General features: G+C 36.2%; 1 protein-coding gene and 1 pseudogene across 1 annotated transcript in view; one reads left to right on the top strand and one right to left on the bottom strand.

The window, feature by feature from the left end:
* The window catches only part of CCDC192 (coiled-coil domain containing 192), a 198618-nt gene that overhangs the window by 69853 nt on the left and 108693 nt on the right, over window positions 1-20072 (top strand).
* LOC125963812 (tigger transposable element-derived protein 1-like) lies at window positions 9538-11502 on the bottom strand (annotated as a pseudogene).

The following is a 20072-nucleotide window of genomic DNA, read 5'->3' as shown; positions in this document are numbered from 1 at the left end:
TAAGTACATGCACCTTGTTGGTAGGTGTACTAATTCAATTTGTGCAGATTAAGTGAGTTGCAACACACTATCAAGGTAAGTGTGATAAAATAAATGTATCATTTTTTGGTGTAGAGGGCACTGTTTTATAGCACATGTGTATAAGCTCAAACTACAAATTGTTTACTTTTTTCTTCTATCGTCATCACTGAGTTCTTATCAATGGAAAAGGAGGAATGAACCAAGTAGATGGACTAGAACTTTTGGCTTCCCTCCATCCCCCTTCACTGAAGCAGGCCCCGATTTTTTGTTTTAAAGTGAAAGAACCACTGCTTTAAATCACAATATATTCTGAAATGTATTAAAGTCAGAGAGGTACAAACATAAGCCTTTTATTTTTTACTGGGGACACAGTTGGATTGCCAAAGAAACCATTTTAGCATAGATGAAAATACTGCTTTAAATCACAATAAACTCTGAAATGTATTAAAGTCAGAGAGGTACAAACATAAGCCTTTTATTTTTTACTGGGGACACAGTTGGATTGCCAAAGAAACCATTTTAGCATAGATGAAAATAAACAAGTGACAAAATTCTTATCTCCTTTTGGCTGTCCTATGCCCAGTCTGTGTGTTTTCTGAACCACAGATAAAATGGGCTGTCCATTTATCTTTTAAAAGTACTTCAAGACTTTAGTGAAAATTTGGCTTCAAGAAAATCTGGAATTTATGCCTTCGAGAAACAACTGTCTCCAATTCCTCTATGGTTTCAACCTGGTAATTCTTCTTCTTGCTGAGTTTTGACCCATAGTGATCTTGAACTGAATTCTGTAATGAACTTAGAAATAAGTCCCATTTACTAGAGAACAAGAATAAAAACCACATCTCAAGTTCTACCTCCAATGTCCTGATGACATGGTGATAATTTTAATAAAGTAATTTTTTAAAAGAACCATGTTTTGATCAGTATACCTTTCTATGAATAATTTCAAATCAACTATTAAAACATTTATACTTGTTTTTAAAATATGATCAATCAAGATGAAACAGAATGCTGAATAAAACATTAGTGAAGTGGAGGAAATAAGCCACTTATGTTCCCTCCAAGGCCTGTGGTCCAAGATGTTGGCAGTGGAAGAAACAAGATGTGTGGAGGACTGGGCAGGCTTCACGAAGTCAGCCATGAAAATTCCCAAAGTGCAGAGCCTTTTTCAGAAGAGTTGAGTTGTGCCTTCATTTCTTCCAGGAAGAGTAAAAGGAATACAGGTTTTTTAGCAGGCACCAAATACACATTTGGTCTGTCAAGACCTTGGATCTTGGTAGTAAACTTCAAAGGCAGTTTCTAATGCTTTATTCTAGCATCTGCTTTTTGGGGGCCCCATATAACATTCACTGTGTCCTTTGGGAATAAAGCCTGAAAGAAGAGAATGTTGCCCTGGAGTCTTTCCCACTTCAGATATTCTTGATAGCAGCACAGAAAAAATTCAGTTTAGAAAATTAGTTTATTTTTATCATTCTAATGGTGAATGATTAGCCCAAAGTCTTAGAGATGTCTGACATTTTAAAACTTTTTGATTTAGACTGGCATGTTTTATTGTCTTTAAATAAGGAACCTTTCTGTTCTTAAATATTTAATCAGTGTAAAAGCACTAGGCATGGCCAGCAGAAGAACTCTTTGTGCTGTTGACTGTCATTAATGCTGGCAAGTCTCCCCTGCACCAGACACAGCTGTGCAATGTACAAGGACTGTATTGAAACACTAGACCAACATATAAACGTCAAAACAATAAAGGAACTCTTGCCTCCAACTTGATCTTTCTGTCAGATAGTAACTTCCTACTCATTTGGAGCAGTCCTAACAGTTCCCAGACAGAAAAATAAAAGGCATACATATACCTGGACTCTCCCTGCGTAAAATCTTTGATCAAGGTCAGAAACTTCCCACGCATTTATTTACTAACAATTTGCAGCTCTGATTCATCAATTCATTTGTAAAATCTCCATCCAGTCTTGTAAAGAAATGTATCCTTCACTTTCTATGCACGTACTCTGGAAAAAAGGCTAGACTTCTCTTGAATAATTAGGGACCATTGGGAAGAATACATTACACTTGAGAAGAGCAGTGAGTCATGGCACTTATTTATTGGCTCTATTATTAAATAACAGGAATGGACTAAAGAGTCGATGTTTTGATCCATTTGGAATCAGAACCATCTAACTTTCCTTCCCTGTCATCACACTGTCCTTGAGAGTTGTATGAGGAATAAGATAAAGGTTCACTTAAGGTAACCTCTGGATTTTTCAAGCACATTTGAGTAAACTGTTACACTTCTAAAATATTCAAACAAAAAGACAGAACAAGGGGTCCATCAGAAATAGTGTGATTTTTGTTTTCTAATTACTTTTTATCTGTTCATTTAATAAATACTTATTCATCGTCTATTATGTGCCAGGCTCTGTGCACCCAGAACAGTGAACAACATAAAGATTGCCTCTGCCTTCTGGCACTTTCAGGCTGGTGGATGACATAATCAAGTTCAAAGGCACTTGCAATGCAGTATGAAAAGTGCTAAGACAGGGTAAATACACATCTTTGTGACAACACCTGAGAAGGGTCCTTAACTGAGGCTGAGAGCAGGTGAGGGGGTTTCCCAGAAGAAATGACATATAAATTGAGACACAAAGTGTGCATAAGAGTACAGGTGAGAGAGACTATCAAGCAAAGGAGTATAATGTTCATTTCTTCAAAAATGAGCATGGGCAGGGGACTTCCCTTGTGGCGCAGTGGTTAAGGGTCCGCCTGCCAATGCAGGGGACTGGGGTTCAAGCCCTGGTCCAGGAAGATCCCACACGCCGTGGAGCATGTAAGTCCCTGCGCCACAACTACTGAGCCTATGCTCTAGAGCCCGGGAGCCACAACTACTGAGCCCATGTGCCGCAGCTACTGAAGCCTGTGCGCCTAGAGCCCGTGCTCCACAACAAGACAAGCCACCACAATGAGAAGCCCACGCACCGCAACGGAGAGTAGCCCCCCGCTCGCCGCGACTAGAGAAAGCCCGCGCGCAGCAACGAATACCCAACGCAACCAAAAATAAATAAATGAATAAATAAATTTTAAAAAATGAGCATGGGCATATTTTGGAACAGAAAGGTGTCCAGAAATAGGTTTAAAGAGGTAGGTATTGCTAAGAGCAGATGGTAGCCACTGAACAGTTGTAGATATAATCAGATTGGTATTTTAGAAATATCAAACTGAGGGCAATGTAGAAAGTGAACTGGAGAGGATAAGCCCAGGAGACCTACTGCAGGAACCTGGGTGGGAGGTACCTCCCATGGACAGAGACAACAGGGAAGGAAAAAGGAAAGTAGACAGTGAGAACTGGAGATGTGCAGAGGGAACAGGGGAGAGCGCTGTCAGATGCAAAAGCTTGGGGAGGGGGTGGAACGTGGTGCCGCTCACGAAGGGGGAAAGCTGTTGAAGAGCAGGCGGGGGAAAGAGAATTAATTTGATCTTGAACGCACCGCCTTTGATTTGCCTATGGGACATGAAAAGTACACTTGGTGAGAAGTAAGTTGAAACTGCGGATCTGAAGCGAAAAGTGAGAGCAGGGTTGGAAACAGTTTCAAGTACAAGTCAAGTAAAGAAAATGGGCAATTTAGATCCTCCTTGACATGATTTTCTCAGAATTGCCTTATGGTAATTAACTTTATAAACATTTTCTGGAATCTGCAAAGAAGAAAACACAAACTACCTCCTATCTTTGTCCTTCAAATATCTGGGACAGCACTATAATTTCTAATGAATTTATTTTTAACATCATTGCTGGTAACCAAAGAGAAAAGATAGCAAGGAACAAAAGAAATTGCTATAGGAGGAGCTGGGCGAAGGACAGCTAACACCATGAAATGTATTTTTAAAATCCCCACAGTGAAAATTTTCCGAGTTCATAAATTATTTGCAATAAAAATTAGATTCATGAAGAAATAGAATATTTTACTGGGTTTTTATCTTTTTTTTTTTTAAGGTTACTTTACTTCTCAGATAAATAATCTCCAGAATCAGGGCTTCATGTCTTTGTTGATTTCTATAGAGGCATTAAATACACTGAAATGTAGTTGCAGTATCATTTTCCCGACTGTAACCCCCATAACTGTATACTGATGGCAATATAGACGCAGACAAGGATCAGTGACAAGTGAGAATAACATAGTGGTGGTTTAACCAGAGTCATGAAGAAAAAAATGTACTTTTTTTGCAACAAATTATCCATTTTCCTGGAAAAAATTGAAGCGGAATGAAAAATAAAATGTGAACACCTATTTCTTACCTACCTTTTAGTCATTCCAAATTCATCTCTCAAAGTCAGTTTTTAAAGCAATATACATGGTTAGATCATGATACATTCTGTATAGCAAAGAAACAAAGATACATTTATAGATACATACAAAGATACAGCTATATATATATATATAGATACATACAAAGATACAGCTATATATATACATATAGCAAAGATACATTCTGTATAGCAAAGTGCTCACATGCACGAGTTATACAGCTGCCTTTGCAGTCTCTAGAAAACAGAGATTTCCTCTAGTGTGCTTATGTGTTTTGTCCTGTTAATTTTTTGTCAATGGATACGTTCTTGTCCTTATCAGGCCTCTAAGACTAGTAAAGAAAGTGATCTCTGGCAGGGATTTCCATTAATTACTGTGGAAGACTGAAAAAAAGGAGCGATTATATATTACTTTGCTAAGGCTGCCATAACAAAATACTACTGATTGGGTGATTTAGAACACAGAAATGTATTTTCTCATAGTTCTGGAGGCTAAAAGTCCAAGATCAAGGTGTTGTCGGGGTTGGTCTCTCCTGAAATCTTTCTTCCTGACTTGAAGACAGCTACCTTCTTGCTGTGTCCTCACATGGCCCTTCTTTGTTATGGGTGCCTGTTGTTCTTCTTCTAAGGACACCACTCAGAGTGGGTTAGGGGCCACTCTGAAGGTCTCATTTTAGCTTAAGCACTTCTTTAAAGACCTCACCTCCAAATGTAACACAGTTACATACTGAGGGTTAAGACTTCAACATATGATCTTCTGGCGGGGGAAGGGCAGGGGACACAGTTCAGCCCATAACACCATGCTTGCCTCAAATTCACAGTCAGAGGGCTTGGGAGGCAAAAGGAAATGGGCACTGTTCCCTCCTACTCCTATGACTTTGTAATCCACAAATGAACTAAAAAAATTCTTCTTTATGGAAAAGTAAAAATTTAAAGTTATCTAAATACAGAATGTTAAATGATAGTTTAAGGACATAGTTTGGCAACCCATGGAAATCATAACTGAGTATCTGTTAATCCACTGTTTTCAGTAAACTCACCTAGCAAGCTTGGCACAGAGGCAAAACCTGAGGTCTGGTGAGTTGTTTACAGTTAATTCTGAGGGATGCCACTTCTAAATCTGTACAAGCTGTAGCTCATGGTATTTTTGTTGTTTGTTTTTAAGGGCTAGCATCTTTCTAAATACAATTGACAGTTCGAAAGATAAATCTGAAGAGCAAAATAAATTTTCTCCCCTAAAATTTCAATTATTTCTTCTGTCTCAATGTTTTTGAATTACTTATGCTGTCAAGAATTAAGAAATACTATATTTTTTAAAGTTCATAAGCATTTAGCACTAACTATAGTAAAAAAAAAAAAGAAATGAATTTAAATTCAAATGTGTAGTTATATAAAAATAAATTATGCTGTAGAATATTTAAAATGCTGTGTGTGTATATATTCACACATATATGTATATGTATACATATACATCTCCAATTATAGAATTAGCAAACAACCTTTCATGTGAGATAGTTTTGTAGTCTGAACTTTCTCACATAACTTTATTCCCATCAAAATCAACATGCATATTGTGTGCATGGGTTTTTTTAGATAGTTGTTATTAGAAATCAGATAATGTCAAAAAGGAAATGATTTTTTGAGGTATTAATCACTGAATATAACGTATTGATTTTTAAGAGTCTTGGAAATAAAATAATAACCACATAAAAGTGATTCCTAATAGTAGAATTTCAAATATTATGACATAGTGGTGAAAAATATATCCTTGATATCCTTCCTTAGTCAGTGACACTGTCAAACTTCAAGTTTTTTAAAATATTTCTGAAGATTTATCTTCATTAAAAAAGGATATTGAATTAGTAAAAATAGGCATTATCAAATAACTAGAAACTTACTCCTCCCATATTAGAATTAACTCCCTTAGCAGACTTTTGGGCAAAGAAGTAACCTGCCAATGACAATGACCCAAGACTTTGAGCCTTTAAAGAAGACATATCAGATGCAGGAAATCTCCCAAGCTGCTGTGAAGATGTTGAAATGTTGGGTTATAACAATCCAACCACCCCATTAAAAAAAAACCTTGAATACATAGTCTAGATTGAAACTAAAAAAATTTTAAAAAAAAGAGGAAATTCTCAGATGCCAGACATCCAGTGTAACTCAAAGTGAAAATGCTGAGTTGAAGCTGATGTCAAGAGGCTCAACAGAAATTAGGAACAAGTTATTGATTAATGGCTGGGGACTTGGATTACTGTCAGAAGGGAAACTAGACCATGGGACCCTGGGAGCAGAGAGCTGGAACTGACCTTCATGCATAAAGCTAGGGGCTAGGAAAAACTATTCCACAAATGAAATGGAAACAAGATATTTCTGGAATAACTAGGAGGAAGTTTGTTATCTACTTACAGCTGTATGTTGAAATATAATCAACCACAAGAAACTGAAAACCTAAGCCTGCTCTGTTGAAGAATAGAGGTCTGACTTCATGTGATACACAAGGCCCTATGTCCCCAAGCTGAGAAATTAACATTAAAAATCTACCAAAGACTAGGACAAATATGACTGCCACAGAGATGAACCCCAAGAAAGAAGAGATTATAATAAAAAAAATGATGACCTCTCTGAATAAAGTAACCACCATAAGAGTGAGTTGGCAAACAGAGGATTTGTGTAGCACACTGGGAATGGAGATAATGAAGCAATTTTAAAAGGATTTCAAATCATTTACAATGTTCAAAATAGAAAGGAAGAAAACCATAAAACAAAGGTGAGGTGGTATGAAAAAGAACAGGAAGATTAGAAAAATTACCTAACAGAAATTCTAGAAATGAAAAATGTAGTAATTATAAGTTTTAAAAGCTCAAAAGAACAAATTTAACATTAAACTAACATAGAGAGACTAAATGAATTAGAAGAGAGAAGATTCTCTTGGATCACAAAGAATCCTGCACAGAAGGACAAATAAATGAAAAACATGAAAGAGAATTTAAGACATATGGAAAAAAGAATGAAAAAAGCTAAGAATTCCTAGAGAGAGTAGAGAAGAAATATTCAAAGTAATAATGAATATGAATATTTAGCATATAAGAAACATACACATCTCCAAGTTGAAGAATTTAAAGTTTCCAGGAGAAAAATGAAAGTAAGTTCACATATAGATACATTGTAGTAAAATGTCAAAAAGTAATAATGTGACCTTTTGACAAATCAATGTCAAAAAAGAGAAAATCTTAAAAGCCACCAGAGAGAAAAGATATATGCCTGTAAAGAAAAAAACTGATAGCAGACTTCTCATCAACAATGATGACTGGCAGAAAACAATGGAAAAAAAAAATCTTTATAGAGCTGAGAGAAAATAATATTTACCCCCAAATTCCATACACAACTAAATTATCACTCAAATAAAAGTGAACTAAAATAATTAGATAAACGGAGTCAAAAGATTATACTATTTTCCCATGGAAAGAACTTCTAATATTCTTCATCAAGCAGGAAATTGAACCAAGAAGCACAGTAGCTGGATGCAAAAATAAATGGTGAACAAAAAAATAGGTAACAGATTTTGGCAAATATAATTTACTGTTGACCACTTTAAAATGTTTTTGAATAGATTAATTTAGAGACCCTAAAAAGTGAGGTAGGACCCACTGTAGACTCCCCAGAGGCCTAAAATGGAAGAAATTAATAATATTAAGTGTTGGCAAGAATAAGGAGCAACTGGAACACGTAAACACTTATGTGGGCAGGTAAATGAACACAATGACTCTGAAAACTGAATTTGGGCATACTTTGTGACCCAGCTACTCTGTTCTGTTGGAACATTCCCAAAATAAATGAAAATTTAACCAGAAGAAATGTACTAGAATGTTCACAGAATCTCTATTTATAATATCTCCACTATAAACTACCCAAAACCTATAATAGGAGAATGGATAAATCATTTATATGTTCACACAGTAGAATATTAAACAGCAAGAAGAATGAACAAAATTAAGCCACCATACAACAATACACATGAGCCTCACAAAAATAATCCTGAGTGAAATAAGCCAGGCACAATAAGGTATATCCTGTGTGATTATGTTTAGTCACAGTATAAAATCAGACAAAATCAATCATGATGTTAGAAGTTCAAATAGTAGTTACCTAGGAAGTACCTGAAAAAGGGTATAAGGGGAGTTTCTAGAGTGCTGGTGATATACTGTATCTCAGGCTGGAGGCTGATTAGTTACATGGATGCATTCAATTTGTGAAACTTCATTGAGCAACACACTAATGATATGTATACTTTTCTGCACGTAGTATGCTGCAAAAAAACAAAAAATTAAAACAAACAAAAAAACTAAAGGACAGGCACCGCTACAGATTACTTATTAATGAGAAATGGGGAAAAGTGACATATACAATGGTGCTATCTGGAAAACACCACCCTGGCCAAGTGATCCAGCCTAGCATCATGAGTACTATGACAACATGTTATTATGTACCTCCTGATAAGGCTATAAAACATAATCTATATAGTCTTCTGGTCCAAAACTTTAACCTAATCATAAGAAAAAAATAGTCAAGTGAATCCAGACTGTCAGACGTTCTACAAGACAACTATGCTGAACTCTTCAAAAATGAGAAGATTATGAAAGAAAATAAAAGGCAGGGAGTGCTCCAGATTAAAGTAAACTAAAGAAACATGACAACAAAAGGCATTGAGCATATGATCCTTGGAATGATGTTGAATTTAAAAAGAAAAATGTACAAGGGCTATTTTTCAGAGCCATTGGAGAAATTGGAAAGTGGACTGGATATTGTATCAATATGAATTTTGGTGGTGTAATGATGGCATTGTGGTCCTATAGAAGAATGCTGTTTTCTTAGGAGGTGCTTGCTGAAATACAGGCATACCTCAGAAATATTGTGGGTTTCCTTCCAGACCACAGCAATAAAGCAAATATCAAAATAAAGCAAGTCACATGTATTTTTTCATTTCTCAGTGCAGACAAAAGTTATATACTGTAGTCTATTAAAAAACAATGTATAGGGACTTCCCTGGTGGTTGAGGGGTTACGACTCCATGCTTCCAGTGCAGGTGGTGCCGGTTCGATCCCTGGTCGGGAACTAAGACCCCACAGGTCGCGCGGCACGGTCCCCCCCGGAAAAAAAATGTATATACCTTAATTTAAAAGTACTTTAGTGCTAAAAATGCTAACCATCATCTGAACATAATCAGTGAGTCATAATCTTTTTACTGGTAGAGGGTCTTGCCTCCATGTCGATGGCTGCTGCCTGATCAGGGTGGTTGCTGTTGAAGGTTGGGGTGGATGTGACAATTTCTTAAAGTAAGACAACAGTGAAGCTTGCCACATCAAGTGACTCCTCTTCTTACAAACGATTTCTCCATAGTATCCAGTGCTGCTTGGTAGCATTTTACCCACTGTAGAACTTCTCTCAAAATTGGAGTCAATCTTCTCAAAACTTGCTGCTGCTTTATCGACTAAGTTAATAAGGTAATATTCTAAATCCTTTGTTGTCATTTCAATAGTGTTCACGGCATCTTCACCAGCAGTAGTTTCCATCTCAAGAAACCACTTTCTTTGCTCATCCATAAGAAGCAACTCCTCATCTGTTAAAATTTTATCTCGAGATTGCAGCAATTCAGTCACATCTTCAGGCTCTACTTCAAATGCTAGTTCTCTTGCTATATTCACTACATCTGCAGTTACTTCCTCCACTGAAGTCTTGAACCCCTCAAAGTTACTGATGAGGGTTGGAATTAACTTCTTCCAAACTCCTGTTAGTGTTGATACTTGTGCCTCTTTCCATGCATCATGAATGTTCTTAATGGCATCTAGAGTGGTGGATCCTTTCCAGAAGGTTTTCAATTGACTTTGCTCAGATCCATCAGAGGAATTGCTATATATGGCACCTACAGATTTATGAAATCTATTTCTTAAATAATAAGACTTGAAAGTCAAAATGACTCCTTGATCCATGGGCTGCAGAATGGATGTTGTGTTACCAGGCATGAAAACAACATGAATCTCATGTTCATCTCCATCAGAGCTCTTAGGTGACCAGGTACATTGTCAAGGAGCAGTAATATTTTGGAAGAAATCTTTTTTTCTGAGCAGTAGGTCTCAACAGTGGGCTTAAAATATTCAGTAAACAATGATGTAAACAGATGTGCAGTCATCCAGGCTTTGTGGTTCCATTTCTAGAGTACAGGTAGCATAGATTTAGCATAATTCTTAAGGGTCTAAGATTTTCAGAATGGTAAATGAGCACTGGCTTCAATTTCAAGTCACCAGCTGCATTAGCCTCTAACAAGAGTGTCGGCCTGTCCTTTGAAGCTCTGAAGTCAGGAATTAACTTCTCCTCTCTAGCTGTGAAAGTCCTAGATGACATCTACTTCCAATAGAAAGCTGTTTTGTTTACACTGAAAATCTGTTGTGTAATGTAACCACCTTCATTCATTATCTTAGCTAGATCTTCTGGATAACTTGCTGCAGCTTCTGCATCGGCACTTGCTGCTTCACCGTGCATTCTGATGTTATGGAGACGGCTTCTTTCCTTTTCCTTAAACCTCATGAACCAAACTCTGCTAGCCTCAACGTTTTCTTCTGCATCTTCCTCACCTCTCTGAGCCTTTATAGAATTGAAGAGAGTTAGGGTCTTGCTCTGGATTAGGCTTTAGCTTAAAGGAATGTTACGGCTGGTTTGATCTTCTATGCAGATCGCTAAAACTTTCACCCTATCAGTAACAAAGCTGTTTCACTTTCTTATCATTAGTGTGTTCACTGGAGTCACACTTTTAATTTACATCAAGAACTTTTCCTTTGCATTCACAACTTGGCTATTATTTGGCACAAGAGCCCTACCTTTCTGCCTACATTAGCTTTCCACGTGGCTTCCTTACTAAGCTTAATCATTTCTAGCTTTTGATTTAAAGTGAGAGATATGTGACTCTTACTTTCACTTGAGCACTTACAGGCCGTTGTAGAGTTATTCACTGACCTAATTTCAATATTGTTGTGTCTCATGGAATAGGGACACCCAAGGACAGGGAGAGAGATGGGGGAATGGCCAGTAAATGGAGCAGTCAGAACACACGCAACATGTATCAAGTTTGCTGAAGTGCAGTAAAGTAAAGCACAATAAAACGAGGCCTGTATGTAGGAGTAATATGCCATGATGTCGGCAACATACTTGAGAGAGAGAGAGAGATAAAGCAAAAGTTGCAAAATGTTAACAATTTCTGAATCTAAGTGAAGGGTACATGGTGCTTATTGTATTGTGTTGGTCTTTCAACTTTTCTGTAGGTTTGATATTTGTCAAAATAAAAAGTTGGTGATGGAGTAAACTTAGATGCAATTACCATTTTACACAACTTGAACATGAAATGTTGTAGGCACTGGAAGGAGATCTGAGTTTAAAAATTTTAATGTCCAATCTTTGACAAAGAAGGCAAGAATATACAATAGGAAAAAGACAGTCTCTTCAGCAAATGGTGTTGGGAAAGTTGGACAGCCTCAAGTAAATCAATGAAGTTAGAACACACCCACTCACCATACACAAAAATAAACTCAAAATGGCTTAAAGACTTAAACATAAGACATGCCACCATAAATCTCCTAGAAGAGATCATAGGCAAAACATTCTCTGACATAAATCATACCAGTGTTTTCTTAGGTCAGTCTCCCAAGGCAATAGAAACAAAAAGAAAAATAAGCAAATGGGACCTAATCAACCTTACAAGATTTTTGCACAGCAAAGGAAACTACAAACAAAATGAAAAGACAACCTACAAAATGGGAGAAAATATTTGCAAATGATGCGACCAACAAGGGCTTAATCTCCAAAATATACAAACAGCTCATACAACTGAACAACAAAAAAACAAACAACCCAATCGAAAAATGGACAGAAGACCTAAATAGACATTTCTCCAAAGAAGAAATACAGATGGGCAATAGGCACATGAAAAGATGCTCAACATCACTAATGATTAGAGAAATGCAAATCAAAACTACAATGAAGTATCACCTCACACCAGTTAGAATGGCCATCATTAAAAAGTGTGGAGAAAAGGGAACCCTCCTACACTGCTGGTGGGAATGTAAATTGGTGCAGCCACTATGGAAAACAGTATGGAGCTTCCTCAGAAAACTAAAAATAGAATTACCATACGATCTAGCAATCCAACTCCTGGGCATATATCCAGATATATAAAAGATACATGCACCCCTATGTTCATAGCAGCACTATTCACAACAGCCAAGACATGGAAACAATCTAAACGTCCATCAATAGATGAATGGATAAAGAAGATGTGTTACATATATATGCTGGAATACTACTCAGTCATAAAACTGAACAAAATAATGCCATTTGCAGCAACATGGATGCAACTAGAGATTATCATACTAAGTGAAGTAAGTCAGAAAGAGAAAGACAAATATCATATGATATCACTTATAAATGGAATCTAAAATATGACACAAATGAATCTATCTATGAAACAGAAACAGATTCACAGACATAGAGAACAAACTGGTGGTTGCCAAGGGGGAGGAAGTTGGGGGGAGGGATGCAGTTGGAGGTTGGGATTAGCAGATGTAAGTTTTTATATATAGAATGGATAAACAACAAGGTCCTACTGCTTAACACAGAGAACTATATTCAATATCCATAAGCTGGAAAGAAGTGAGACAGTGGCATGGACATACATACACTACCAAATGTAAAACAGATAGCTTGTGGGAAGCAGCCACATGGCACAGGGAGACCAGCTCAGGGCTTTGTGACCACCTAGAGGGGTGGGATAGGGAGGGAGACGCAAGAGGGAGGAGATATGGGGATATATGTATATATATACATGTATATGTATATATATACATATATATATACATATATAATATGTATATTATAATTTGTTATAAAGCAGAAACTAACACACCATTGTAAAGCAATTTTACTCCAATAAAGATGTTAAAAAAAATCCTATGATAAACCATAATAGAAAAGAATATTTTAAAAAAGAATATGTATATGTATAACTGAATCACTTTGCTGTGCAGCAGAAATTAACACAACATTGTAAATCAACTATTCTTCAATTAAAAAATTGATAAAAGAAACTTTTAATGTTCTTGTAACATTTGGAATAGGATGTAAAGGTACTGATTAATTTTAGACCTTGTTAGTTCAGGTAAATGTGTTTTAAAAAATAATAAGGGTTAACATGAAAATGTAGGAAATAGAGTATATAACTGCCAAACTACTAATGAGAATAAATGAGAGAATTCTGAGAGACAAAAATGAGAAAGAAAAAAGGAATAAATAAGCTTGATCAATCCAGCATAAGACCTGAAAGGGAACAAGAAAAAAGAGAAAATAAACAAAGTATTAAAAAATGTAAAATAAGGTGACAGAAATAAGTCCAAATATGAATGACAATAAAGGTATACATATTAACTTCGGCACTAAAAATCAGAGATGAACAGACTGGATTAAAAATATAAAAATCCAGCTCTGTGGAATTCACCTGATGTACACTTAAAGCAAAATAGCATGGAATGAAATAAAATAAAGATTTATTTATTTACTTATTTATACTAAACAAAGATAAAACCACAACTAGCATAATAATAATAATATGAAACAAAATAGAACTAAAGGCAAGAGTTTTAATAGTGATATAAAGAGACTCTGCATAATGATAAAAAATTTCTACCAAGAAGACATTAACACTCAATGAACATGAATACTCTTTCGATGTGATCAAGAAGTATTTGTGTGTGCTGACAGAATTACAAGAAGAAAGAGAGAAATGCACTATTACAGCTGGATATTTCAATACACTTCTTTCAGCAACAATGGATAAATCAGAAAAGTTAGAAGAAAGAGTATAGAACATTTTTTAAAAAATGCAACTGACAAATTTTTCCTAACATGTAGAATCCTGCATCCATTAATTAGCAAAAATATATTATTTTCAGGGATACATAAAACATTTTCCAAAACTAGTTATTTCCTCAAAAGATTCAGTTATCACATAGACCATGGTCTCTTATTGAAACAGAATTAAATTTGAATTCATTAATAAAGAGATACTTAAAAATGCATTTGAAAACTGAACATACACACACAGACATGCGCACACACACTCACTCACTCCTGATTAACCTATGAGTTTAGAAAAATCACAGCAGACATCATGAAATACTTAGAAAAATATTACACTGAGAATGTTATCAATACTTTTAAAAATCTTGCAAATAAAACTTAGAGTGATACTTAGAAGGAAAATCATAACCTTACTGTATTTATTTCTCAAAAATTGAAAATAAGTTTATTTAACTGCTAATTTTAAAATGCTAAATAAAGAATAAAAAAGTAAATTCAAATAAATGGAAGGAGTGAAATAAATAGAAAAAAATACGAACTCCTACGTGTCATTTTTTAAAAACGAAAAAGACCAAATCAGCAAGGTACGAAAACAAAACTGTGAAAACGTAGAACTTACAAGTGAAACTGAACGGCCAATAAATATGTGAAAATATCTTTAATCTCACTAGTAATCAGGAAAAGAGAAATTAATACAAGGATACAATTTCACACTTATCTGATTGGATAAAATCAAAGAAGTATCAAACATTGGAGAGGACGTGCGAAATAGAAAGTCTCACAGAATGCTGGCAGGAGTTTTCAGTAGTGCATTCACTCTGGAGCCATCAGGCAATACCTAATATAGCTGAAAATGCACATGTCCTGTATCCCTATAATTCCACTTCTGGGTATATTCCCTGAAGAAATTATGGCACCAGGATAATCACTGAAAACTATTATATAGACATAGATATGCTATGATAGATAGTAGAATAGCATTAATGTGAAATTTAAAAAAATATGAAACAATAAAGGCATAAAAACATGTCTATAGTAAAACTACTTTTAAGAGAATCAATGGAACAAAGTAGAATAATAAAAAATTTAATCTGAAAGAATCACCAAAGAGAAGTAGTAGCTGCTTGTAGGGGGAAAAGAAATTTGGGAAATAGAACTGGGGATTGGAACAAAGTGGATTTCAAATTTATTAGTAATGTATATAAATGATGCACTCAACAAGATGGTAACTATTACTGCCTCTGAACTAAATCACCAAAAACCAAAGTACATATTTATGTTCTGTTCTTTTCTAGATAAAACCGACCAGACAAAACGAGAGCACCTCAGAGCCTGGGAATCCTTGAATTATCTTAGGGAGCACATGTGTCATCTTAGTTGTGCTAGCAGGTCCTGTCCAAGCCCCAAGCTACTGTGGGCTCTCAAGAGGCTTGAGCCTCCTGAGAGTTGAAATGGTAGCCAAAATAGCCCATCTTTTAAAGCAATTATTCCCAACTTAGCCAAAGAAAGGGATGATTCTTCAGGCTGATAGAAATTGAAGGAAAAATTTAATTATGGCCACATTAAAAAGAGTTGGCCCTATTTTTAAGAGATAATCTTATTCTTTGGCTGCCCCCATGTAGTTCTCACTCAAAATACAGCTTGGAGTAAAATTCAAGTGTTAACATCCTCTTATGCCCCTTCTTTCTCTCTCATTTCACAGTCCCACCTTGTTCACTTTCACTGATGGTTGATAGCAGATAATCAGCTAATTACTTCTCTCATGACACACAATTTATACCTCTATTCTAGTAGCTTAATTATCTGAATTATTATACCAAAATTGTATTTTGTTAAAATTATTTTAAGCGGTCATCTCTTTCAAAATTATTTAAGCTTCTAATTCACTGTCCTAGTATCCAGTTTTGGGCACACTCAGTGCTCAATAAATACATAATGATTTGAACTTCGATTTGTTTCTTCTGGTCTCTGTTTATACTACATTATAAAGACAAAATAATAAACTTCTTGAGAGCAGGAACATTATCTTCTGTGTACTCTGCTTATACGTTTTACTATTCCTTATTTATATACCCATAGCAATTGGTTCATATTGCTTGAATGATTGTTTAGGTAGAAGACCACTTTAAATTTATTTTTCCTTACCAAAGCAAAACTCTCTACTTATGGACCTCCAGAGACTTCCAATGCTTGAAATTAGTACTTTTTTGCAGATGACTTATTATTTGTGCTCTTAGAATAAACCTATTAATAAAAAAGCTAATTTTCGAGCTATGTAAGATCAAATCACTGCCGTTGGGCAGAATAGTGTTAGAATGAACTGTATAAAAACAATTAAGTTGAATTCTTTGTCTCTCAGGAACGTTCTTCATTTCCAACCAAGACAGAGACCTTGAAAATTTCTCTTTGATCACACACCAAAAAACTTACACATATTTTACCATCCATCCAAAAGAAGTAATTTGAGATCGAGTGAAGAAATGAAAATCACAATACCAAAAAGTGAAACTTTAATATCACTTTATTATAGTGCTTAAATGAACTTTATAAATCATACAATTTTGTTTTATACTATAACATGTCATAATCATAGCATCTTTGCAGGCAAAGATTTCAAATTGAAAAACAATCCAAAATCATCACGAGGAGAATGTTTTAAAGGGAGCAACTGTTTTGTGCAAACAACTAGCTCTCCTGAGTAGAGTCAAGCAATCCCTTCTCTGAGGGATTGCCTGCTAATGGCTTAAGCCTCCAGCTAAGGTAATGCAGCTGTGAGTGTCTTGAACCGATAAAAACATTATCATTTAATGAGTGAAGAAAATATGACAGCACAATCATGAAATGCGGGTAAATGTGTTGTTCAGTGCTCCAGTAGCCTACAGGGGCCACTGTGTATTTTTCTTTCACAAAGTAGAGAAAAGCAGAGTTTAAATTATTGGAAAACTTGATATAAAATTTAAAAATGACATAGTTCCAACATTTTTTCTATCTTGTCAGCCAAAGTCTGCCAACTGCCTCAAAAGCATATGCAACTTGACAGGAGAGATAAAAATAATGATCATTCTAACAGGCATGCTTTTAAAAATATGTTTAGTTCTTTCTATTTGGTCCTATGGTATGTATTAGGTATGCATACATCCCATCTCATTTAATAAGAAATTCAGAGGGATTCTCAATTAGGTGGTACATTTGCTTAAACTGAAATAGTAAAGAGAAAATTGGTCTCACATACCAGGAAATATTTCATATTTTTCAGCAGTCAACCTAGAATCTGCAAATTTTCCCAAATTCACGCTAATATTTTCCCCTTTGGAATCTCTTCTCATAAAGTTCCTTTCGCCCAATGTCTATGGCTAAATTCCTAATCAGCTTTTAGTCAAGTCCCCGACGAGCCCTTCACCAAACAGTTTTCCTTTCCTTTGAATGATGGTTCTCTCTTATGACCCTCCTCAGATAATGCCCTGAGTTATAGTGATTCTAGAGAAATCTCTCTCCCCTTAGAAGGTAAATGCTTCGTGCACAGGGATTATGCTTTAGCTATGTTTTAAGAGCCACCCTGAAAAATGGCACCATTACTATCAAAACAAATACTCATTGTTTAATACTGAATAATAAGAATGAGGCCAGAATCCATACTGAATTTCTGAAATGTGAATTCTAGAAGCATTAGTTATACACATATATTTTATCTACCTGACTCACCCCCATGTAGGTAAGAAACCCCATTCACTCTTCTGTTTCATTTCCCTGATACCCAATAGACTTTCAAACGTTGCAGCAGTTGATAGCCGCAGGGAAAACAGTATTTGCACTTGGTTGCCCCTAGAGCACCTAGCACAGGGTCACACATATAGGTGACAGGTAGCAGATACTGATGAGCGCAGAACAGTTACAGATAGTAGGGGGCTTTAGTTTCACTTAGAAAAAGTTATGATTACTTAGAGAGTTCTAGGTTGCTTAATTGAAAATTAAAAGATGTTACTGAAGACTTTTAATTGGGGATACTGAGAAAGTATCCCTCAGTCATCAAAAGACATTAATTTTCAAGACACATTCTAATCACCATAGTAAACATGAATGTACCCAGGAAATAAAATCCAGAGTTGACAGTAGTTATTTTCTGAAGGTGGGAATATGTACAAAATTTCTTTCTGGGGATTAATGGGTGAGCTGTCAGGAATGTGAAGTCTTCCCAAGGGCTCTCTTAAAACTCCCTTTATATGGTCCACTGTGACTTTTTTAAGGCTAAGCTCTGCTATAATGATTACTGGCTGATTTTCCCTCTCTCTTGTCAGTAGTGAGAAGAGGTAAAAAGAAAATGAGACTAAGAAAATGAGCCCTAGAAGTGCTTAGATCAAATTTCCTAGTTTCCAATTCCTGTATCCACTGTTTCTTCGTGCCCCAAACTCTAGAACCCAACATTGTGAGAGCAGTGTTCACTTTGTAGCCTCCACCGCAGTGTGGTCACCAGAATTTGTATGGCACAAAGGTCCTATTGCTATGGTAACTCAACCTCAAACACACTGACGCCTGGGCCTTTTCTAGTGAGGATAAAATCCGCTTCCAGAGAGGCTGAATAATGCCAAGTAGCAGCTCCACAGGAAGCCACTGGTGTGCTCTTTGGGAAATGTTTCCCACCTGAGCTCTGGATTTTTCAGATACTTCATGCTCACAGGTCTTCTTCTGTGTGGGAGGCGCATACTCTTTTAATTCTACTGATAAGCTGAGGAGGCCATGATAACTTAAAAAGAAGTATAAACAGTTCTTGGAATCCTAAGACAGTAATAAGGCTGCCCATCACATGTACTTACAGTGAACACTTGGCAAAAACCTAAGTGTTCAATTATAGTACAACCCTACAATGGTAAGTTAGAAGGCTATTCAAAGTGTTGCATTTATACAACATGTAAAAACATGGGGAAATGCTCGCCATACAGTGTTAAAACAGAGCGATACAAAACTGCATCACTGATAAGTTACCAATGCTATACATACACAGACACTTGAACAACATGGGTTTGAACTGTGCCAGACCACTTCTACACAGATATTTTTCAACAGTAAATACTACAGTGCTACATGACCCATGGTTGGTTGAACCCAGATGAGGAACTGCAGATACAGAGAACTGTGGATACGGAGGGCCAACTCTAAGCTTTATGCAGATTTGTGTGTGTGTGTGTGTGGTACACGGGCCTGTCACTGTTGTGGCCTCTCCCATTGCAGAGCACAGGCTCCGGACGCGCAGGCTCAGCGGCCATGGCTCACGGGCCTAGCCGCTCCGCGTCATGTGGGATCCTCCTGGACCGGGGCACGAACCCGTGTCCCCTGCATCGGCAGGCGGACTCTCAACCACTGTGCCACCAGGGAAGCCCTTATGCAGATTTTTGACTGCATGGAGGGTCAGCACCACTAACCCCTGGATTGTTCAAAGGTCAACTGTATGTGAATGTGCATAAGGGGAAAAAAAGCCAGGAAGAAATATACCAACATTTTGACAATACTACTATCTTATAGTATTCAAAATGATTTCTATTTCATCCTTAAATTTTTTGCTCTTTAAATTTTACAATTAATATGTGTTAACTTTTAAATCACAAAAGGAAAATAATCATTGGTTTTTAAAATGATACACTTAAATCTGATTATGAAAAGGAAATTATGGAGAAAAGAAAAGTATCAAGGATCACTGCCCTGAGTTGCAGAGTAGTGGTTAAGAGATTGGGCTTTGGAATAAGACTGTATGGCCTCATGGCCTTAAATTAACTTCTCTGAGCTTGTGTTCCTTGTCAGTTGGATGGGGATACTATATTTCTTCAAATCGAAGATTCCATGGATTGTAAAATACATACAC

The sequence above is a fragment of the Orcinus orca genome, chromosome 3 (assembly GCF_937001465.1).
Source record: "Orcinus orca chromosome 3, mOrcOrc1.1, whole genome shotgun sequence".
NCBI classification, from domain to species: domain Eukaryota; kingdom Metazoa; phylum Chordata; class Mammalia; order Artiodactyla; family Delphinidae; genus Orcinus; species Orcinus orca.
Note: the sequence above shows the minus strand (reverse complement) of the source record. Positions and strands in the feature narration are given on the sequence as shown.